We start from the raw sequence: 24,890 nt of genomic DNA on the forward strand, positions 1-24,890 counted from the left end.
ACATCACAACCGACACCACCACACACATCACCGACACCACATCATGGCACCTCAACAACACCCCAGGTTCTCTGTGGAGGAGCTCAGGATCATGGTGGAGGAAATCATCCGGGTAGAGCCACAGCTATTCGGATCACAGGTGCAGCACACCTCCATAGCTAGGAAGATGGAGCTATGGCGCAGAATCGTAGACAGGGTCAATGCAGTGGGACAGCATCCAAGAACTAGGGATGACATCAGGAAGAGATGGAGCGACCTACGGGGGAAGGTGTGTTCCGTGGTCTCAAGACACCAAATTGCAGTACAGAGGACTGGCGGCGGACCCCCACCTCCTCCCCCACAACTAACAACATGGGAGGAGCAAGTCTTGGCTATACTGCATCCTGAGGGCCTCGCAGGAGTAGCAGGAGGAATGGACTCTGGTAAGTCAAATCTTAACTATTACATCCCCCACCCTACCTGCATGCTATCACATACCCCACCCTCACCCTCACCAACCATCACTTCAACACCTCACAAATGTCCCACTATCACAACCCACCCATCCCAACACCAAGCCCTGCATGCAACACTAAAGCATGGACACCCATCGCCAAAGCATGCCCACTACAGATACCCACACAGACCCCAAACCAAGTATCACACAAGGTCCTAGACAAGAATGCAACCACTGGAGTACAGGGTCACCCACCCATTGCACACGATGGTGCACACAGGTGCAATAATCATGCCTTTATACCCCTGCAGGACCCCTACCCAACGTCACCGGACAGGAGGTTCTAGACATGTCCACTGCCCCCACAGAAGAGGTCCACAGTGATGACAGCAGCTCGGTCCAACTGGATCAAGATGACCAGCCTGGCCCATCTGGGACCTCGGGACAGTCGGTCCCCCTGATACTGGCACATGCCACCACAGAGCCTCCCCCCTCAGGAAACACCAGCTCAGCACCCACCCAGGGGGCCCATCCCTCTGTCCCCAGGACACGTCAAGCAGCAGTGTGTCCACCACTACAGGGAACCCAAGCAAACCCACCACCCCAAGAAAATCAGGGACCTGGGGGCAGTGGGCACATGGTTCAGGGGACAGAGGCACAGGAAAACCGGGGAACTGGGAGGACTGCTGTACGACAGGGGGAGGACAGGCCCAGGGAACCTACCCTCCACAAGGCCCTCTCCAACATCATGGGAGCATACCATCATTCCCAGGAGACAATGGCAACGGTACTGACCAACTTTCAGGAGACCCAGCGGCTGCACGAGGAACAGTATCTGGGGATCAGGGAGGAACTCAAGTCCCTCAACACCACCCTGGTCACCATTGTAGGGGTGCTGAAGGACCTTGTCAACACCAGGAGGGACACTGTGGCACAACAAGGGGCCCCTGACACTAGCATGGATGATGAGCAGCCCACCACCTCCGCCGGCGCTAGTGGACAGGGGCACCGCCACAGGACCACAACACCAGCACCCCACCCCCTGCAGATGGAGAACCACCCCGCAAACTGTCCCTGAGATCCAGGACAAAGACAGAGAACAATGCCAAGAGCCCCGCCAGGAAATGAGACCCCTCTGAACGTCATCCTTCTGTCCCACTTCGTCACCCTGTCCATCCATCAACTGCCCTAGCTCCACTTCCCATACCCCTTTGGACAATGCACTCTGCCATAGAAAGTCCTCCACCATCACCCCTGCCCATTTTACAATCCCCTCCACTAATTTGCACTGAAATAAACACTCTTGAATCAGAAAACAATCTGGAGTCAGTCTGTGCTTTCACAAATGTGTCTTTGCAATAACTATGGAATATAGCAATGTCGATTGTATTGTCAACATACGGATGTAACATAGCTCTAGTCCATGAGGTAATATAGCAGAAGTCACACAGTGGGACCAACATCTGTGAAATGGATAGGCAAAGTGACAAGTCAGGGTCCATACACTGGGTGAAAGTGACAGTCATATGATAGGTCTAACAATTGTATGAGATGTGTGAGGCAGTTACATCTTCTTACCTGTGTCTCACTGGAGGTACTGCTGGATAATGTTGTTTCTGTTGTCGATATACTCTTCTTCTGCCTCCTCTTCTTCACTGTCCACAGGCTCCACAGCTGCCACAAGACATCCTTCTGGACCATCCTCCTGCAGGAAAGGCACCTGTCGTCGCAAAGCCAGGTTGTGCAGCATACAGCAGGCCATGATGATCTGGCACACCTTCTTTGATGAGTAGTAGAGAGAACCACCTGTCATATGGAGGCACCTGAACCTGGTCTTGAGGAGGCCGAAGGTCCTTTAAATCACTCTCCTAGTTTGCCCATGTGCCTCATTGTAGTGTTCCTCTGCCCTTGTCCTGGGATTCCTCACTGGGGTCAGTAGCCATGACAGGTTGGGGTACCCAGAGTCACCTGCAAATGTCGAGGGACAACTGTTAGACACACACTAACCCTTAGGGACACCACCAGACCCAGACAACTATTCACAGAGTATAGGGTCCTTATCCTCACCTATTAGCCACACACAGTGCCTCTGGAGTTGCCCCATCACTTAAGGGATGCTGCTATTCCTCAAAATGTAAGCGTCATGCACTGAGCCAGGAAACGTGGCATTCACATGGGAGATGTACTGGTTGGCCAAACACACCATCTGCACATTCATAGAATGGTAGCTCTTCCGGTTTCTGTACACCTGTTCACTCCTGCGGGGGGTACCAAGGCCACATGTGTCCCATCAATGGCACCAATGATGTTGGGGATATGTCCCAGGGCATAGAAGTCACCTTTCACTGTAGGCAAATCCTCCACCTGAGGGAACACGATGTAGCTGCGCATGTGTTTCAGCAGGGAAGATAACACTCTGGACAACACGTTTGAGGCTGGGACATCCCTGATACAATGGCACTGTAGTTTCAAAAGACCCACTTGCCAGGAAATGGAGTACTGACAGGACCTGCACTAGAGGGGGGATCCCTGTGGAATGGCGGATTGCTGATATCAGGTCTGGCTCCAACTGGGCACACAGTTCCAGGATTGTTGCACGATCAAGTCTGAAGGTGACTATTACGTGTCTCTCTTCCATTGTTGACAGGTCCACCAGCGGTCTGTACACCGGAGGATGCGCCATCGGCGGTGGCGTATCCGGATTTGGATGGGCGCTTGAGGGCATCACAGCAGCCACAAGGGGGTGAGTACAGTCACATCCATCATTACGAGGTGTTGGGGTGGGGCAGGTGGGCAGTGGGTTCCCGTAGGCCAGGGCGAGCTTTGTAGGCAAGGTCCCTTTGTGAGTCAGGCTATGTGGCACCCCAACCCCACCAGTGGTCAGAGCCATCTACACCTAGTCAGGCTCCTGTGACTTCCATCTGTGCAGCAATCGGGCATAGGCCTTGTACCCCATGGCCCTGTGAATAATATAGGAACTCTAAGTGCATGGTGTAGTGCAGAGGGTTGCTGTGTCTGTAGTGTCCGCCAACGGTAGTGGTATTGCATGCATTGAACATGTCCTTCTTCTGTCTCCCCCCCTTTTTGTGGTCTCCCTGTTATTGTGTGCAATAGCATCATCAGGCAGAGGAGCAGTGGCACCGGAGCAGGAGGGAGCTGCATCCCACTTGGCCCTGGAGGGCGAGACAACGGAGTCTGAAGCCACCAGTGGGACGGAGGGCGAGGGGAGCTCCATGGCGGGGACAGGAGGTGACAGCAGCGACAGCGAACCCTCCTCTGATGGGAGCTCTCTTCCGGTGGCGGGCCCCTCTGTGCCCCCGCATCAACAGGTACAGCTGCAACCCCCCCTACCAGCACCGCCCTCCCTGCAGCCCCTCAGCGTGTTTCCTGTGGCCGCTCACCCAGGAGGGTGGGCATCTCTTTCGCCCCAGACACCTCAGGCCCTACCCCAGTCAGCCCTGCTGCCCTCAGTGAGGAGGCTATTGACCTCCTGAGATCCCTCACTGTTGGGCAATCAACCATTCTGAATGCCATCCAGGGTGTAGAGAGGCATTTGCAACAAACAAATGCATACCAGGAGGGCATTCATTCTGGCGTGGCAGCCCAACAGAGAGCATTTCAGGCTCTGGCCTCAGCAATGATGGCAGCCATTGTCCCTGTGTCCAGCCTCCCCGCTCTAACCTCCTCCACCCAGACCCAATCCCCTGTACCTCAGCCTATCCCAAGCACACCATCAGACCAGCCTGCACACACCTCAACACACAAAAGTGGCTCAGGCAAACATAAGCACCACACATCCCACAGGCACTCACACAAGCATCATACCCATGCAGACATACCAACATCCACTGCCTCCACTGTGTCCCCCTCCTCCACGTCGTCCTCCCTCCCTGTCTCGTCTCCACTCACACCTGCATGGACTACTTCTTCAGTCACTACCTCCATCACCAGCACGCCCATCACCACACACTGCTCACGTGCACTCACCACTACCATTCACACATCCCCTGTGTCCTCTACCAGTGTGTCTGTGAGCCCTCCTCCCAAAGTACACAAACGCAGGCCTACACCCACCCAACAGCCATCCACCTCACAACAGCCTCCAGCCCATGCACCTTCACCCAAATTCAGCAAACGTACACCTCCTACAACCACTACCTCTTCCTCCACTCCCAAACCCCCTCCATCTACCCCTCCCAGTGTGTCTAAAAAACTTTTCCTGGCTAATATTGACCTCTTCTCTACACCTCCCCCCCGTCCTTCGGGCCAGGCTTTCATGGTCCCAACCCAGCACCTCAGGCACCACATCACCAGGCACAGTGGTACCAGCAACTGCGGGCTATTGGAGTGCGCAAACCAAAAGGGCTGCCAGTGTGCCATGGAGCGAGGGCAAGGACATTCTGCACCTGCAAAAGTCAAAAGGTTGCCCACATCCCAGGGGGAGAAGCAGAAAACAGCTGCCACCAAGGGCTCAGGGAAAACGAAAGGGGATGGTGGCAAGACACCTGCGCCACCATCCAAGGTGGGGAAGGGGCAGAAAATAAAGGGCAGGTCATGAGAGGGCATGGTGGCACCGACAACTGGACCAGTGTCACACCTTCTGTCCACGCCGATGCCAACCTCTACGGCGGAGAAGACCGCCACATGCACCGCCAGCTGCACCGCCACTTGCAACGCTGTTGTTGAGGCCCCCACCGGCACTGCAGTCACTGAGCCTGCCACCAGCACTGCAGTCACTGAGCCCGCCACCAGCACCGATGCCACAGAGGCTGCCACCAGCACCGCCATCACAGAGCCTGCCGCCAGCACCGCAGCCACAGAGCCCGCAGCCACAGAGCCTGCCACCAGCACCGATGCCACAGAGGCCGCCGCCAGCACCGCCGCCACAGATCCCACTGCCAGCACCGCCGCCACAGAGCCCACCGCCAGCACCGATGCCACAGAGGCCGCCGCAAGCACCTCTGCCACAGAGCCCGCCGCCAGTACCGATGCCACAGAGGCCGCCGCAAGCACCTCTGCCACAGAGCCCGCCGCCAATACCGATGCCAGAGAGGCCGCCGCAAGCACCGCCGCCACAGAGGCCACTGCCAGCACTGATGCCACAGAGGCGGCTGCCAGCACCGCCGCCACAGAGCCCACCGCCAGCACCGCCGCCACAGAGCCCGCCACCAGCACCGATGCCACAGAGGCCGCCGCAAGCACCGCTGCCACAGAGCCCGTCGCCAGTACTGATGCCACAGAGGCCGCTGCCAGCACCGCCGCCACAGAGGCCGCCGGCAGTACCTCTGCCACAGAGGCCGCCGCAAGCACCTCTGCCACAGAGCCCGCCGCCAGTACCGATGCCACAGAGGCCGCCGCAAGCACCGCCGCCACAGAGGCCACCGGCAGCACTGATGCCACAGAGGCGGCTGCCAGCACCGCCGCAACAGAGCCCACCACCAGCACCGCCGCCACAGAGCCCGCCGCCAGCACTGATGCCACAGAGGCCGCCGCCAGCACCGCCGTGAATGACCCCGCCGCAAGCACCGCCTGCGGCCCCTCAACATCCTGAGCCGGTGGCACCACCGCAGACATGGCTGCCATCCCCAGTGGTCAGTCGTCCGAGGTTGGTGGTGAGTTCCAGGAGCCTGGGCAGCTTCCATGATGCACGACTTTCTGTGGAGAAAGGCATCCACTACCTCAGTCCTTGGCAGGATGAAGCACTCTGGGCACAAAGCCCCCTCCAGAACCAGTGGAGAAAGGCATCCACTACCTCAGTCCTTGGCAGGATGAAGCACTCTGGGCACAAAGCTCCCTCCAGAACCAGTAGAGAAAGGCATCCACTACCTCAGTCCTTGGCAGGATGAAGCACTCTGGGCACAAAGCCCCTTCCAGAACCAGTGGAGAGATACATCCAATACCTCAGTCCTTGGCAGGATGAAGCACTCTGGGCACAAAGCCCCCTCCAGAAACAGTGGAAAAAGGCATCCACTACCTCAGTCCTTGGCAGGATGAAGCACTCTGGGCACAAAGCCCCCTCCAGAACCAGTGGAGAAAGGCATCCACTACCTCTGTCCTTGGCAGGATGAAGCACTCTGGGCACAAAGCCCCCTCCAGAATCAGTGGAGAAAGGCATCCACCTGAGGGTCTGTGGCTTTGCACTCCCCAGGATAAAGCAGTGGGCAAACCACCCACTGTAAAGACATGAGAGACTGTGGCTTTGCACTCCCCAGGATACAGCAGTGGGCATGGAGCCCCCTCGTAGAGCAGTGGCGTCGTGCACTCATCCGGCTGAGGTGCCCCCCCTTCCCTTCCCCCGAGGTGCCTGTTTCATTTTGATCTGATGCCCCTGCAGTGTTCTCTCCATTTGGAGTCTGGTATCGAGTGTGGGCCTCGCTCATGCATTTTGGGCCCAGTGGTCCACGGACAATAATTGGTGCACTATCCGGACTTGTGTAGTTGGTGTACATATTTGTATATACTGTATTTCGAGTTTTGACTAATGGTTTTTTATTTATTACAATCATTCACCTCATTTCCTTTTGTTCTTGCGTTCTTCCAGGGGGGGTGGGGGGATGTAAATGTAATGTTGCAGCATGTATTTGTGTGTGTGTTGTTGTGGGTGAGGGTGGGGGTTGTGCGTGTTGCGTGTGTGTGTCTTTCTCTTTTCCCTCCCCCTCACCTGTGTTGTAGGTGCAGTACTCACCGTGGTCGTCGCCGCCGTCTTTGGTGCTCCTCATAGAGGAGCAGGAATACCATTGCAGGGAGTATTTGGAGTTCTGGCTCCATGGCATCCTGGTTCCTCATGGGGTGTGGAGTGGTGAGTGTTTTCCCTTCCAAGTCCTGTTTCCGCCGTGTTTTTGTTTGCGTTGGTTCCACCCCGGAAAAGGTGGCGGATTGGCCTCTCATAATAGTGTGGGCGGTACATTGTCTTCCGCCTGTTTGATGGCGGTGACCGCTGCGCTATTTGTTTGTACCGCCGTGGCGGTCGGAGTGTTAAAGTGGCTGTCTATGTTGGTGGTTTCCGCCATGGTCGTGATTCCATTTTTTCTGCCTGTCTGTTGGCGGTATTACCGCCGCTTTAACACCGACAGCCAGGGTTGTAATGAGGGCCTAACAGCCCTTGGGGATGAGGTCCCCTGGGCCTTTAGAGGCTCGTGGAGGGGGCGTTTGGCACCTTCCTACCCAAAAAGGCTCCAGGGACCCCATTCCCTAGAGCTAACATCTTATTAAAGGGCAGGGAGCATGCATCACCCCATCCCTGAGCCCAAAAATGCCTTAGGGAGGAAGACCGGCACAAAACTGAACCGAGGGAGCTTGCTACTCACTAGCAAGATTAGATGCACATAATTAGAGTATTTGGATATCTTAATACGAGTAGAAGGGAAAAGTTTGATCACCATGTTGCACAGGAATCCCACTGAGGGCAATAATACTTTACATACCCACAGGTTCCACCCGCACCTTTGATCAAAAACATACCCTTTGGGGAATTATGCAGGGCCAAAAGGAGTTGCAGTAGCAAAACCAAATATCAGTTAATTGAAAAGAAGATGGCAAGCAGATTTTAGGCAAGAGCGTATGCAGAGAACATTGTGAAAGCAGCATCCACTAGGGTGAGGAATTACAACAGAGATAATGCACAGAGGCTCAGGGGAGGAGCAGTTGGGGAACATGGCGGCCGGCAGAGACGCGGTCCGCGGAGCGGCCAAGTAGAGTAGCCACACTTGGGGAAAGGGAGGGGTGAGTAAAGCCCATATGTGCCGGCTTACCGAGGGTGTGGTGAAGGCAACAGTCAGCACCGCTGGTGCGGTGCTCTGGATGCGTGCAGTTCTGGAGCTGCGAAGGACTCGTTCGGCCGTGGCTTGTTTTCCTCTCCGAGGACGGAGCAGTGGCAGCAGAAGTGGTGGTGGCAGAGTCAGCACAAGCATCGTGCTGGCTCTGAAACAGAGTGCGGAGGAAGGTGCACAAGCTGACGGAGCAGAGGAAGGAAATAGCACAGCAGAAATCACGGAGAAGTCAAGTGGTGCGGTGAGAGGCAGAGGCAGGAGGAGGCAGGGGAAGGAAAGCCTCTGCTGTAGTAGAGAAACTGCTATCACTGGTGAAGCAAACTTTAGAGGTAAGAGTGGGGGCTGTAGGGGAGTACCTGGAGACTATCTAAGGGAGGTCTCATCAGTGAGTTTACAATGGAAAATGATTTTGGGCACTAAGTTGATTAAAAAGGGGAAGGTGGATCCCCATGAGTCTGCTTGTACAAAAATAACACCCTCACTGAGGTCATATATTAAAATCCTCCCCTTGGTGATGGCGGATGATCCCAAAAGGTCCATGGAGGTAGAAGGAGAAGATGTCGTACAGTCCTCTGTAATTACGGCGATGGAGAAGGCGGGGGTGGAAAAGAGAGTAGAAGAAACAGTAATAAGGAATAAGGGTGAGAAAACAAAAGACCAGAGCTCGATGTTAGATGCAATTGCGGTATTGCAAGAAGATCAGTCTGGTAAGACTCCCCCAATAACGATGGAAAATAATAATCGTCCGGTAGCTACAATACAGTTATTAAGGACGGAGGATGGAGAGGAGGATGCCAGCTCCTCCCCCATTGAAGAGATTATTACAAAGTTAACGGAGGAGATTAAGAAAGGTTTTTCGGTGTCTGAGGCAAATCAGGTCAGTATAAGAGGGGCCTGTGAAATGTTGGAAGCTAAATTTGATCTACTGGCAAATAGAATGCAGATTTTGGGAGAGACAATGGAGTCTTTGAAAGAGGATGTAATACTGATTAAGCAGGATTTGCGGCAATCGAGAGCTAGTGAACAAGACTTACAGGATAAGTTGGAACGGTTGGAGAATGCAGCAAGGAGGAATGACTTGAGGATTTTGAATGTACCAAAGGGAGTGGAAGGGGACGATATTAAGGTATTTATCACTCACTTATAAAGGATACCCTCCAGTTGGAAGAAATGGAACAGGAAATTGCTGCTGATATCCAGAGGATACATAGGGACCCGTTTAGGAGAGCTCCTGGTAGGAAAAAACCTTGGAAGATCTTGGTTAATTTTTTGACTTATGCTCTTAAAGAGAAGATTCTGTTAAATGCACTAAAACAAAAATCTTTAAGGGGGAAAGATTTCTACTTTGAAGTAAGATCAGATCTGGCAAGAAGTACCCTAAACAGACAGTGGGAACTAGGAAATCGTCTTCAGGATTTTGAGAAGTTGGGTGCTTCAGCGCAACTTAAATTTCCAGCCTCCTTGCGGGTGATGCATAATAACAAGATGTATAATTTAAGGGATTTAAAAACAGCAGATGATTTGTTAGATACGATTAGAAATGGCCCATCTTAAGATCTGACCTGTTAGATACAATTAGATGTGGACCATTTTAAGAAATCAGGATCAGGTCCCCCCTCCATGATCCTCTGGTCAGGTTTTCTTGAATTGCTCCGAATCTGGGGATTATCATTCAGCCCAGTTTAAGTCAGGGAAAGGTTCCCCGGGGGGGTGGAGGAATGGAGATACAGGGTAGGCTGGGGAAGGAGCACAGGGTGGGGAGCACTAGGGGTGAAAAGGGGAAAAAAGAATAAAATAAGGAAAACCTTGTTCGCCTTCGATGCACCAGGAGACATTACAGTTGGAAAGATGGAGTAGAAATGATGGGTGAAGATGGTGTGATTCCGGGCAGGGATAGTAGCCTTCTGCAAGTCATGACGTGGAATGTAAATGGGTTGAGAATTAGTGGTAGAAGGAATAGAATTTTGCAATATTTGAGGGATAATCCAGCACATATTTTCATTTTGCAGGAGACCCATTTGAATAGGAGTGAATCCATAAAGCTGTTTAGGACACAGCAGTGGATTAGGCACGTGGTGGCCACCGAAAATACTTTTAATGCTGTAGTGTTAAAAGCTGTTGCAGATAACATGGGGCGTTGGGTCATTGTTAAACTTCAGTTCTGTAATACAGCGATAACTGTAGTCAGGTTTTATGGCCCAAACTCTGATGATGTAGAACCAATGAGAAAGATGTTTTTGCACCTCTTGGAATTTCCCAGCCCAGTAATTATTGCAGGCGATTTTAATGTGTTGTTGGATAATGACTTGGATCGATCACAAAATGCAAGGTCAACAGTTATGCTGAAATCACAGAATTTTTTGAAGTCTAGGGTGAGGGAACTGGGATTGCATGACATTTGGAGAGCAAGAGCGGGCACTCAAAAGGTTTTTTCTTTCAAGAATAAAAAATATGGACACGCATCCAGAATAGACTATTTTTTGATTGATCAGGGATTGGTGGACATGGTTGATAATTTAGAATATAAGGCCGCCCATCTTTCAGATCACTCGGCGGCGGTTCTAACAATAAATTTCATCACTAAAAAAGAGGTGAGGCGGTGGACACTAGATTGAACTCTACTGTTGGAGAACGATATACAATCACAATTGCTTATAGAGACAGAGGAGTTCTTTAAATTCAATATTGGGTCTGCCTCAATAAGTACGGTATGGGATGCATTTAAGGCGTTTTTAAGAGGCAAAATAACAAGTCTCACGGTTGCTAGAAATAAGAATTACAGAATGGAAATGAGTATACTGGATGGTAAATTGAAGGAGTGCCATCTTCTGGAGATGGGTGGTTCAGAACCTTTAGGAAAGTTGGAAGCTGGGAGGTCTCATCTGAAAATGCAATTGGAGGAACTATTACAGACTAGGTTAAAAAAAAGATGGGAGGCCAGTAAATTAGCTCACTTCGGATATGGAGAGAATTCAAGTAAACTGTTGGCTTGGAAAACCAAGACCGATAAGATAAAAAACGAAATTAGTGAGATTATTAATCAAACGGGCAGAGACAGACCAGCTCTCATGATATCAGGGAGGCTTTCCAGGGTTTCTTTTCGGATTTCTATAAGGAGGACATTGTTGTAACAGATGAAGAGGTGCAAAGATGGTTGGGTGCGGATTTACTTCCAAAAATCACAGACACAGGGGAGGAGACGATGAATCAGAAAATCACGATGGAAGAGATCAAGGGCCTCATTATGACCCTGGCGGGCGGCGGAGGCCGCCCGCCAGGATGCCGCCCTCCAAAATACCGCACCGCGGTCAAAAGACCGTGGCGGGTATTACAAGTTTTCCCCTGGGCTGGCGGGCGGTTGCTGAAAAACCGCCCGCCAGCCCAGGGGAAAACGACCTTCCCACGAGGATGCCGGCTCGTAATCGAGCCGGCGGAGTGGGAAGGTGCGACGGGTGCAGTGGCACCCGTCGCGTATTTCAGTGTCTGCAAGGCAGACACTGAAATACTTCGCGGGGCCCTCTTACGGGGGCCCCTGCCGTGCCCATGCCATTGGCATGGGCACGGCAGGGGCCCCCAGGGGCCCCGCGACCCCCCCTACCGCCATCCTGTTCATGGCGGCTTTCCCGCCATGAACAGGATGGCGGTAGGGGGGGTCAGAATCCTCATGGCTGCGGAGCGCGCTCCGCAGCCATGGAGGATTCACACGAGCAGCGGAAAGTCAGCGGGAGACCGCTGACTTTCCGCTTCTGACCGCGGCTGAACCGCCGCGGTCAGAATGCTCGTTGGAGCACCGCCAGCCTGTTGGCGGTGCTCCCGTGGTCGGTGGCCCTGGCGGCCACCGGCCGCCAGGGTCAGAATGACCCTCCAAGTCTGCTATTATGTCAAGCAAAGGTGGGAAAGCGGCAGGACCGGATGGTATTCTGATTGAACTTTATAAAATATTGGGGGATGCGATTGTTCAAATTATGTTAGTGTTGTTTGAAGAGATCTACGAGAAGGGGGAGAAACTCCCTGAATCTTGGAACAGTGCAACAATAACGGTGGTTTTGAAGCCAGGCAAAAGCCCATGCAGATGTGCATCTTATAGACCAATTTCATTATTGAATGCTGACTATAAGGTTTTTGCTAAAGTTCTGGCAGAGAGATTGAACAAAGTGGTGGGCGGCCTTCTCCACAAAGATCAGAAGGGGTTTTTGAAGGGAAGACATCTACATGAATTGACAGCTAGTTTAATAGGGGCTATTGATATTGCTACAACATTTAGCCTACCTTTAGCAGCAGTAATGCTGGATGCTTCCAAGGCTTTCGATAGGATGAATTGGGTCTTCCTAGCTACTATTTTGAAAGAATATGGCTTTGGGGAACCATTTTGTCAGATGATGACCCAAATTTATTCGAAGCCGACAGCTAGGGTCTTAATAAATGGGGTCGTGACTTTCCCTGTTCAAATCGGCTGGGGAACGAGACAGGGCTGCCCCCCTCACCAATATTGTTTAACTTATATATTGAACCTCTGACCAGAAAAATTAGGCAAGAGCAGAAAATTCCATCTTTTATGTATGGATATTGGCAGAAAAAAGTTTCCCTTTATGCTGATGACTTATTAGTGTGTACATCTGATTTATGCGTAACACTCCCAGCGGTTTTGGAAATAGTAGAGTATTTCGGCCAAGTTTCGGGCTTTCAGATAGACACCGATAAGACAGCTATCTTGGTTTGGAATCAGAGGTCGGAGAGCTCTTTAATAAAAAGTGAAATAAGGTATCTGGGCATGAAGATAGTCCAAGACATTGAGAAAATCGCAGAGGGCAATATGAGAATAGTGCGCAGGGATTGTTGTAATTTGATGAAAAGCTGGATGTACTTACCTTTGTCAATTTTGGGTAGAACAAATTTGGTGAAGATGATAATTTTGCCCAAGCTTAGTTTTATTTTTAATGCAAGTCATTTGCAATTTGATAAAACAACAATAGCTAAATTCCAACAAGAGAGCACAGAAAGGAGTAAGAGCATCATGGAAAAAGTTGCGTAGGAAAAGGGGAAAAGGTGGATTGGCGTTATCTGATTTGCAGATATATGGCTGTGTGTTTCAACTTAAAAATGTCAGGATCCTTGGTTTCTCTCCAGATACCACAGAGATGGGGTGCATGTTTAAGGCCATGTCAGCAGAGGTGAAGGGGGGCATAAATCACTACTTGTTGAAATTTGGGGATCCCAAGTTTTAAAAAAAAGTAAAGCTAAAGGTGTTGAGGGATGCTGCAAAATTGTGGTACAATATAAGGTCTTTGTTCAAGATGGATTACTATAGTAGCCGGGCACCTATTTGGGATTCACCAGGTACCCCTGAATGTCTTAGAGATGTTCTGGCTATTCCAATCAAGACGGTAGGGTTCAAATACTGGGGTGAGTTAGTTAAGGAAGAGGAATTGCTATCTTGGGAGGAAATGCGGTCAAAAACAGGTGGAGTTCTGTCAAGGCTAAAGTACTTTCAACTGAAAGGGTGGATTCGGAAGGGTAATAAGAGATGTGGTTTGCAGTATCAGATAGAAGAGAAGATCATGGAAGATCCCCTTCCAAAAAAAGTAGTGGCGACATGGTAATGGGAGATAATAGAGGTAGGAGATGGGGAATTCAAATTAGCCAAAAATCTTGGGGGTAATTTCTTCCCGGAAATGCAGCTCGGTGAGATTTGGCAGGCGTCTATGCGCACCCTATACCAAGTAGTTAAACCGGCCCTGTTCAGAAGAAATCATATATTTGTATTGCATAGGGCATACTTGTCCCCTTATCAGTTTTCAAAAATGGGGAAGGGTGAGGTGCTCAAATGCAGAAAGTGTGATATGGAAAAAGCTACGGATGTGCATATGTTAATGGATTGTCCGGCAATTCAATCCTTTTCGGAGGCAGTGAAGTGCACGGTATCGAATGTATTGGGGGTTGAGGTTAAGGTTACCCTATTATTAGTTATTTTAGGTAGATTAGATCAGATAGAAAATTTAAGGAGTGATTTGCAGATGTGGCTGTTTTATGCCATATTATTAGCTAGGAGAGAAATATGTAGGAAATGGGTTGGTAAGGTCATCCCATCCTAGGAGGCTCCCTCCCTGGTTAAGGAGGAAGGTCGATCACAAGAGTGAAAAAGACCTGGTGCCTGGGATGAATGAGGACAAAAGGGAAAAAAAACATAGATAATGCACTTTATGGTACAAAATAGAGTAAACTAGGAGATACTGGACATAGGTTTATCACAAAGTACGATACACAGCACATGAAAGTGAGGGCTGTACTGACCTAACATTGGCATTTGATTGAAAGTGATCTGGTAATTGGTTAAGAGGTTTTCTGGTGTCCTTTAATCATCTTTAGAGATTCTAAGTCTATGAGGCATTATTTAGTGAAAAGCTACACTGTAACCAGCTTCATTAGGTGCAATAAATGCATGTTTCAATGAAGTGAATATGACTTACATTGACATTCCATTGAAAGAGAGGATCTGAGTAAGAGGAAGGCTGACATGCACAAGTGATTTAACAGCATATATGTTGACCTGCCCTTTCCTGAAGGTATACATAGGTATCGCTACACTGCCATTACATAGAAGGGCCCTTCAACATTTTAGGGCAATCACAAATGATGATTTGACCTCTCGGGTAGTCAGACACTTCAGGAAAGTGCTTGGGGGAGATGCATGTTTACTGAATTAAAGTGGAATAGTGCACATCCCCCAAAATATGTGGGGAGGAGATAGAGAACATGAACTCAGGAGGCTGGAGTCTAAATTCATATTAGATGTAGATCGTAAAAAGCCCTTTTGCCTGAATGTGGATGAAGAACCATACACTTTTCTTTGATCACAGGTGCAATCAACTCTCTAACACTGCAGTGGATGCCATTGATAAGATACAGGGATTAATTCTGCTGACAATGTATTTATTTTTAGACAGTTTTAAAGGTTTTTGTGTCATTGTTGTTTCTTGTAGAATACTGCCACAAGGGAATAATAGTAAGGTAGAGGCTACTCAGCCCAATCGGGCTTCAGACAAATGTATGGCGAGCTTGGACTTTGCAGTGTATGTGAGTGGACAACACTACACTGCTGAGGATGTATAATATGTATAGGGCTCCAGGTTTGATGGTGGTTTGTGAATAAGTAGAGTAAAAAATGATACATTTCCACATTTACTTTACTGATAAACATGCACTCATACTTTGATGCATATCATGTTTTAGCAAATTCAACAGCCCAATAAAGCACAACACTAGATCCGCAGGTTTATTACAAATATATTTAAACATATGCCTGTATTTAAAGATATCTTAACCAGTTTTTTTATCTTTCCATGCTGTCTATCTGCTCATCTGTTGTTTTGGAATTCACAACAGATAGCATGGAAAGTTACTTATTAGAAGCACAATTTTCAGTATTTTTCCACATGTAAAAATAAATACAGACAGAAAACACAATGTTTTCTGTCTGTATTCATCTGTAAAAATCAGTAAAAATAGAAAACTGGGAGGCTTAATTATGTACTCAATGAGTATTTAGTTAATTTGCCACATGAAATCAAATATTATGAGATGCAGTTTATTTCTGTATATATGGAACAACTGCATTATGTGGCACTAACAATGTATAATTAGTTAAATAGGATACTATGAATATGTGTTTATGATGCTATGAGTTTAAGTCAGTGCTTTAAGTAGGCCGGTACTGTCTGGTAGTGAGAACAAGCACTTTTATATTTTGAGAGGGAGAGTACCTGCACATCTCAAGAAAAATGTGACACTTTTAATTAGAGAGTACCAGCACTTCTCAGAAATAAGCAGGTACTCTGGAGCAGAGTACCCGCTCCTTAATTTTTCCATTTCAAGCACTGTTTTAAGTGTAGGTTATTCACTGCAATTACACTTTAAAGTAGTACACATAAATTGATAGAGTATTCATCGCATAGATATGGTGTACGTCTAAATAATCATAAAACAACAGACACCGACTGAGGATGCATTAAAGGAAACTTGTGTATCATTTTATATCTGAATTAAGTCAACTATAATTTTTTCTGATACTCTCTATTTTATTCATAGAGAGATGCTCCACGGCGACCTCCTTGTAATCATATTGTTCCTTCATTTTTGTCTACTGCACAGATGGTAGAAGTGGGTTTGATGATATAAAGTAATTTAGATTCAATGGTGTCTTGTATCCTGAAAAAGGCTGGTGTGTTCAGCCATAGTGGGTTGATTTCTCAGCTATTGTTAAACAAAAAACTTTGGAACCAGCTATTGGCATGCCAGCCTCTTCCTTGACATACAGAGGATCGTTAGTTATTTTGAAAAACGTGCAGGTAGGTGCATTTCCAGCTGAGCTCTACTAGTATTCTGCAACTTTATAGTAATAGTTAGGACCAAGTTTCCTTAGGAAATCGATTTTTTATGTGCGTAAATACCTTTGGCATCATTTGATGAATCTTCATGACTTTAAAAAAAAAAAAGATTTATCCACCACAACTCTTTCCTTGAATGTTTCAGGTGGGGTCTGTCAAGTGAGGCCCAAGAAATAAATGCATTTTCCCAGTACAATTTCCCATAGGAATTTTGAATAGTGCTATAGCCAAAACAGCTGAACGGAATTGCACCACATTTTGCAGAAAGCAAGTTCTTTACCCAGAAAGTATGCTTTTGTGATTTGGTGTAATCCATTCAGTAGTTTTTCAGAAATGAAGGTTCAAAATGTATAATTATTTCTGGCCACGGTAGTGCAGCTGGACCAGCAGATTAAAATACAAGATCTGATTGGCTGCCATTAACATCTGTGAAGAAGTGTGGCAGCCCTTTTTGGACTTGTAATTTCCTAGTAAGGAAAATAAAAAAACATAAAGGGGGCAGGGAAGGGCCTTGTAGGGTTCCCACTCTTTTCAATTATAATCCCCCTTGGGATGGGTCAGTGCTCGGGTGATTGGATTGGGGAGTGAGTGTGTGTGAGCCCTCCCTCCCCGAGGTAGGTATTCGCCATGTGGAACTCATCCCATGGAGCCTGGACAAATCCTTTTTTAATATTAAAAATAAATGATTTGCTGGCGAGGGGGTCCTATGTGTTACCTCCTTCTTTATCCACTAGGAGTACAATACAACATCCCTGCCTGTGCTTGCAGGGAATAGTGACTGTGTTCCCATAATGGGAGTGGAAATTAAGCTCTCATCTGACAGGAGCACAATTACTGTTGCCAACTCCCACCGGCACCCAGGATGGGTACTGGCTGGGGAGCATGTATGGCCCCAGTGGCCCTGGGGGCTCCCCCAAGGCTGCTACTAAAACAATATGTTGTAGTTGCCTCAGGTGGGACTGGGGCACTTATCAATAATAAAAATGTGGCTGTGTCCCACCAGAACCAAGGATGGGTGCTGGCTGGGAGGCCGGCGGGCAACTTGGGCTGTGAGAATCCTACAGCAGCCACCAACAAAACAATGGGGGTCATTACAACATTGGCGGTAAAAGCCGTTTACCGCCGTGCAGAAGACCGCCAATACACCCCGCGGCCGCGGAAATCCGCCACAGCTATTATGACCCACATCACGGAATCCGCCGAAATTCAGACACCCACACAAGTCCACCACACCAAAGGTCAGTGATAAACTGGCGAAAACAAATCCTCCACCGTCACGCCAACAGAAACACGCCCATGCTATCACGACCCACGAATCCACACGGCGGTCTTTCAACCGCAGTATTTCATTGGCGGTACACACCGCCGCGCCCAAAATACACACACATCTCCAAAACACCGCCACATTGGACAATTCCTAATACACACACCTGATACACATACAAACACCACTCCCACACACCCAACACAATATAAAACACACACCCACATCACCCACAAATCCCTACGACAAAAAATGTTGACGAAGGCCAGAGAGACAGCACAGCATAGACAACCCCCACCACACAGAGGCACACACCACCATCACCCACACAACATCCACGCACAAAACACCACACACCACTCCACATCACCACACTCATCACCACATACACGACCCCACACATCACCTACACCACCCCATGGCACGGCAAAGACACCCCAGGTTCTCCGAGGAGGAGCTCAGGGTCATCGTGGAGGAAATCGTACAGGTAGAGCCACAGCTATTTGGATGACAGGTGCAGCACACCTCCATAGCTAGGAAGATGGAGCTATGGCGAAGAATAGTCGACAGGGTCAACGCAGTGAGACAGCACCCAAGAAATCGGGACGACATCAGGAAGAGGTGCAACGACCTATGCGTTCCGTGGTCTCCAGACACAACATTGCGGTACAGCGGACTGGCGGCGGACCCCCACCTCCTCCCCCACAACTAACAACATGGGAGGAGCAGATCTTGACCATTATGCATCCTGAGGGCCTCGGAGGAGTCGGTGGAGGAATGGACTCTGGTAAGTCAAATCTTAACTATCATATCCCCCACCCTACCTGCATGCTATCACAGACCACCACCCTCTCCCCCTCCCCAATCACTCCAACTCCTCACAAATGTACTAATAATACAAACCACCCATCCCAACACCCAGCCCTGCATGACACAACAAAGCATGGACACCCCTCACTAAAGCATGCCCACTGCACATACCCATAACACCCCCCCCAACCATCATCACACAAGCCCACACACAGGAATGTTAGCACTGGGGTACACGCTCACCCACCCATTGCACACCATGACACACACAGATGCAATAATCATGCTTTTACACCCCTGCAGGACCACTACCCAACGTCACCAGACAGGAGGGTCCAGACATCTCTACCCCACTCACAGGAGAGGCCCACAGTGATGACAGCAGCTCTGGCCAACTGGATCCAGATGACCAGCCCGGACCATCGTGGGCCTCGGGACAGTCGGTTCCCCTCGCACAGGCACAGCCCAACACAGACCTTCCACCCTCTGGAAACACCAGCACAGCACCCACCCAGCGGGCCCATACCTCCGTACCCAGGAGACGTCAATCAGCTGTGTGTCCGCCACTACAGGGAACCCAGGAAAACCCACCACCCCAACAACAACAGGGACCTGGGGGCAGTGGTAGTGGGCACACGGTCCAGGGGACGGAGGCACAGGAACACAGGGGAAATGGGAGGGCTGCTGTGCGACAGGGGGCGGACAAGCCAAGGGAACCCACTCTCCACGAGGCCCTCTCCTCCATCATGGGAGCATACTACCACTCCCAGGAGACGATGACTACGGTCCTGGCCAAGTTTCAGGAGACCCAGCGCCTGCAGGAGGAACAGTATTTGGGGTTCAGGGAGGAACTCAGAACCATCAGCTCCGCCCTGGGCACCATCGTAGGGGTGCTGAAGGACATACAGAACACAATGAGGGACACCGTGGCACTCCAAGGGGCCCCTGACACTAGCATGGACGATGAACTGCCCACCACCTCCGCCGGCGCTAGTGGACAGGACGCCCCACCACAGGACCACCACACCAGCACCCCACCCCCTGCAGACAGAGAACCAACCGCAAGCGGTCCCTGAGATCCAGGAACAGGACAGAGCACAATGTCAAGACCCCTGCCAAGAAATGAGACCACCCTGATTGTCATCCCACTGTTCCACTTTGTAACCCGGTCCATATTGGAACTGCCCCAGCTCCACTTCCTATGCCCATATGGGTAGTGCACCTGTGAGACTAATAGACTGGACTCTGCCATGGACATTCCTCCACCATCACCCCTCATCATTTTACCACCCCCTCCAATAATTAGCACTTCAATAAACACCCTTGAAGAACAAAACAATCTGGAGTCAGTCTGTGATTTAGAAAATGTGTATTAGCTATGACAGTGACAAAATCCGTTCTCAAATGTAATGACAACATACCTATGTCACACATCACAAGTCCATGAAGAATGCAAGCAGATGACACATATTGGTAACCACACCTGTGAAACCGTAATGGAAATGTACAACTCAGTTACCAAATACTGCTTGAAATTGACAGACAGGATTGAGGTAGAACTGTGAAAGTACTTGTAGTAGGCAAGAAAGTGTTCTCACCTGTGTGTCACTGGAAATATTGCTGAATGACTGAGTCCCTGTTGTCAATGTCTTCTTCCTCTGCTTCCTCCTCATCACTGTCCACAGGCTCCACAGCTGCCACAACACCGTCATCTGGACCATCCTCCTGCAGAAAAGGCACCTGCCGTTGCAAAGCAAGATTGTGAAGCATACAGCAGGCGATGATGATCTGGCATACCTTCCTTGGTGAGTAGAATAGGGAACCACCTGTCATATGGAGGCACCAGAACCTGGCCTTCAGGAGGCCGAAGGTGCGTTCGATCACCCTCCTAGTCCGCCCATGGGCCTCATTGTAGCGTTCTTCTGCCCTGGTCCTGGGATTCCTCACTGGGGTCAGTAGCCATGACAGGTTAGGGTAACCAGAGTAACCTAATAGCCACACACAGTGCCTCTGGAGTTGACCCATCACATAAGGGATGCTGCAATTCCGCAGGATGTAGGCGTTATGCACTGAGCCAGGGAACATAGCATTTACCTGGGAGATGTACTGGTCTGCCAAACATACCATCTGTTCATTCATTGAATGATAACTCTTCCGGTCCCTGTACACCTGTTCACTCCTGAGGGGGGGACCAAAGCCACATGGGTCCCATCAATGGCACCTATGATTTTAGGGATATGTCCAAGGGCATAGAAGTCACCTTTAACAGTAGCCAAATCCTCCACCTGAGGGAAAACGATGTAGCTCCTCATGTGTTTCAGCAGGGCAGACAGCACTCTGGACAACACGTTGGAAAACATAGGCTGGGACATCCCTGATGCCATGGCCACTGTTGTTTGAAAAGACCCACTTGCAAGGAAATGGAGCACTGATAGCACCTGCACTAGGGGGGGGATTCCTGTGGGATGGCGGATTGCTGACATCAGGTCAGGCTCCAACTGGGTACACAGTTCCTGGATTGTGGCAAGGTCAAACCTGTAGGTGATGATTAAATGTCGCTCCTCCATTGTCAACACCAGTGGTCGGTACACCGGAGGATTCCGCCATCTCCTCACATGTCCCAGCTGACGGTGCCTAGGAAGGACAACAGCGACCACAGAGTCAAGCAACTCAGAGGTATGTTCCCACAGCTACACAGAACACGAAACATAATCCAAAAAGTTGTCTGTATGTGTGTTGAGTCCAGGCCTAGGTATGTGTGACGCAGTTGAAAATGAAGCCATGTGGGCCCCTGAAATGGCAGCTGCCTGACCTCTAAAGTGGGACAATGGGATGTGAGGTAACTGCGCTGGCGTTGTACACCGTCGCGATAGGCAGTCGAAGACTGCTGCGCAATGCTGCATTGGTTAACATTGGACCCAATGGGTCCCAGGAGCCAATGACGAAGTGCGCAGGCGGTGATGATGTGCACGACGAGGACGTCACCGTCATTTTCTATCTGTTGAATCACTCGATACCTGATCTTCGACAGGAGAGGACCTATACTGCAAGTGCTGCTGTGACCTCGGTCTGGAAGAAACAATGGCTCGTGCGTCTGGGGAAACGGCCCCTGCCTTCACTGCACAAGAGTTGGAGAAGCTCATGGATGGGGAGCTCCCCCAGTACACGTACTCTACGGTCCTCCAGACCAACAGGTGAGTACATAGGGTGCAAGTTGTATGGGCTATGCCTGGGTGGAGAGGGCTGGTTGTAAGAAGGAAGGGAGCATGAAGGACTGTGAATGCATGTGCCACATGGCAAGGGCAGGGATGTGGGCCACTCACTTCGACGGTGCAGTTGGTAATGACTTCTCTTCTTCCCCTGTACATGTCATGTAGGTCAGCGCACACCAGAAGAAGGATATTTGGCGTGCCATCGCCGAGGACGTCCGGACCCTGGGGGTCCACCAGAGACGGAGCACCCACTGCCGGAAAAGATGGGAGGACATTTGCCGCTGGAGCAAGAAGACGGCGGAGGCTCAGCTGGGGATGGCCTCCCAACGTGGGAGGGGTGCCCGTTGCACCATGATCTCCCTGATGTTCCGGATCCTGGCGGTGGCTTACCCTGCGTTGGATGGGCGCTTGAGGGCATCACAGCAGACACAAGGGGGTGAGTACACTCTCATTCTGCGGACTTTGCGCGCAGTGAAGGTGTCTGGGTGAGGGAGGAGGGCTGTGGGTTTCCCTAGGCCAGGGCGAGTTCCGTAGGCTAGGCCCCTCCGTAATGCAGGCCATGTGGCACTCCACCCCACCTCTGTAGAGTGCCAAGTACAGGTATACATGCCCCTGTGTCATCTATGTGTGCTGATGTCCACCATAGCCATGTAGGCCACATCCCAGGAACTGCATCAGTAGAGCCCAACAGCGCGGCGTAGTGCAGGGGGCTGCTGTGTCTGTATTGTCCTCCAACGGTAGCGGTAAGCCATGCACTCAACCTGTCTTTCTTCTTTCGTCCCCTCCCCCCTTTTTGTGCTCTCCCTGTTCTTTTGTGCATCAGCATCATCAGGCGGAGGTACAGTGGCACCGGAGCAAGAGGGAGCTGCATCCCACATGGCCATGGAGGGCCACACCATGGACTCTGAATACACCAGTGGGACGGAGGGCGAGGGGAGCTTCACGGCGGTCACCAGATCAGCAACCAGCGACACGGACTCGTCCTCCGATGGGAGCTCCCATGTGGTGGTGTCAAAATCTGTGCCCCCCACTTCTACAGGTACAGCCGCCACCCCCCCTACCAGCACCGCCCTCCCAGCAGCCCCTCAGCCTTCGCCCCGTGCCCGCTCACCCAGGAGGGTGGGCATCACCTTCACCCCAGGCACCTCAGCCCCTGCCACCTCTGCTGCCCTCAGTGAGGAGGCCATTGACCTCCTCAGGTCACTCACTGTTGGGCAGTCTACCATTGTGAATGCCATCCAGGGTGTAGAAAGGGAGTTGCAACACACTAATGCATTCCTGGAGGGCATTCATTCTGGTCAGGCTGCCCATCATCGAACCCTACAATCTCTGGCCCCAGCACTGATGGCAGCCATTGTCCCTGTCTCTGGCCTCCCCCCTCCAAATTCCTCCACCCAGACCAATCCCATGTACCTCTGCCTATCCCAAGCACACCATCAGACCAGCCTGCACACACCTCACCACACAAGGGAAGCTCTGGCAAACATAAGCACCACACATCCCACAGGCACTCACACAAGCATCACACACATACAGACACACCAACATCCACTGCCTCCACTGTGTCCCCCTCGTCGTCGTCTCCCTCCTCCCTCTAAGTGTCGTCTACACTCTCACCTGCATGCACTACCACTACAGCCACTAGGTCCTGCACCAGCACACCCACCACCACACCCGCTCACCTGCACTCACCACCCCCACTACCATTTACACGTCCCCTGTGTCCTCTCCCAGTGTGTCTGTGACACCCCCTCCCAAAGTACACAAACGCGGGCACACACCCACCCAACATCCATCCACCTCACGACAGCCTCCAGCGCATGCACCTGCACCCAAATCATCAAAAGTTACACCTCCTACAACCACATCCTCTTCCTCCACTCCCAGACCCCCTCCAGCTACCCATCCCAGTGTTTGTAAGAAACTTTTCCTGAGCAACCTTGATCTCTTTCCCACCCCCCGCCAATTCATAGGTCCCGTACTAGCACCTCAGCCAAAAAATCTCCGGTACCAGTGGTGCCCGTTAGAGGTATGTGGAGTGTACCGCGCACCAGGGCAGCCAGTGTGACACGGAGCCACAGCATAGCCAGTCCCCCCCCCCTGTGAAGCACCAGAAGTTGGAAAGTGCCCGACGGGATAGGGGGAAGACTACAGCCGGCAAAGCCGCTCACAAGGGTCCCGGGGGGACTGTCCACTCAGCTGTGACTCCTCCCATGGTGGGGAAGGGGCAGAAGAAAGCGCCAAAGTCTGGGAAGAGCAGCACGGCGGAGAAGGCCACCATCATCCCCAGGAGGCCACCGCCAGCCCCATCGTCACTGGCCAGGAGGCCACCACCAGAGTCAGTGCCCAGGAGGCAGTCCCATCGTCACTGGCCCGGAGGCCTCCGCCAGAGTCAGTGCCCAGGAGGGCAGTCCCATCGTCACTGGCCAGGAGGACACCGCCAGAGTCAGTGCCCGGGAGGGCCCCGGCAGCCACAGCCCCGCTGGGCAATGAGGGACCACCATGGCAAACACCGCTGCACAGGTCAGAGACAGCAAAGTCAAGCACCGCTGAACAAGGCAAGCACCGCTGAACAGGGCAAAGACCGCCATGGCAAGCACCGCTGAACAGGTCAGAGACAGCAAAGTCAAGCACCGCTGAACAGGGCAAGCACCGCTGAACAGGGCAAAGACCGCCATGGCAAGCACCGCTGAACAGGTCAGAGACAGCAAAGTCAAGCAGCGCTGAACAGGGCAAGCACCGCTGAACAGGGCAAAGACCGCCATGGCATGCACCGCTGAACAGGTCAGAGACAGCAAAGTCAAGCACCGCTGAACAGGGCAAGCACCGCTGAACAGGGCAAAGACCGCCATGGCATGCACCGCTGAACAGGTCAGAGACAACAAAGTAAAGCACTGCTGAACAGGGCAAGCACCACTGAACAGGGCAAAGACTACCATGGCAAGCACCGCTGAACAGGGCAAGCACCGCTGAACAGGGCAAGCCCCGCCAACTCAAGCACCGCTAGCCCATGTG

This window comes from Pleurodeles waltl, chromosome 12, assembly GCF_031143425.1.
Source record: "Pleurodeles waltl isolate 20211129_DDA chromosome 12, aPleWal1.hap1.20221129, whole genome shotgun sequence".
NCBI classification, from domain to species: domain Eukaryota; kingdom Metazoa; phylum Chordata; class Amphibia; order Caudata; family Salamandridae; genus Pleurodeles; species Pleurodeles waltl.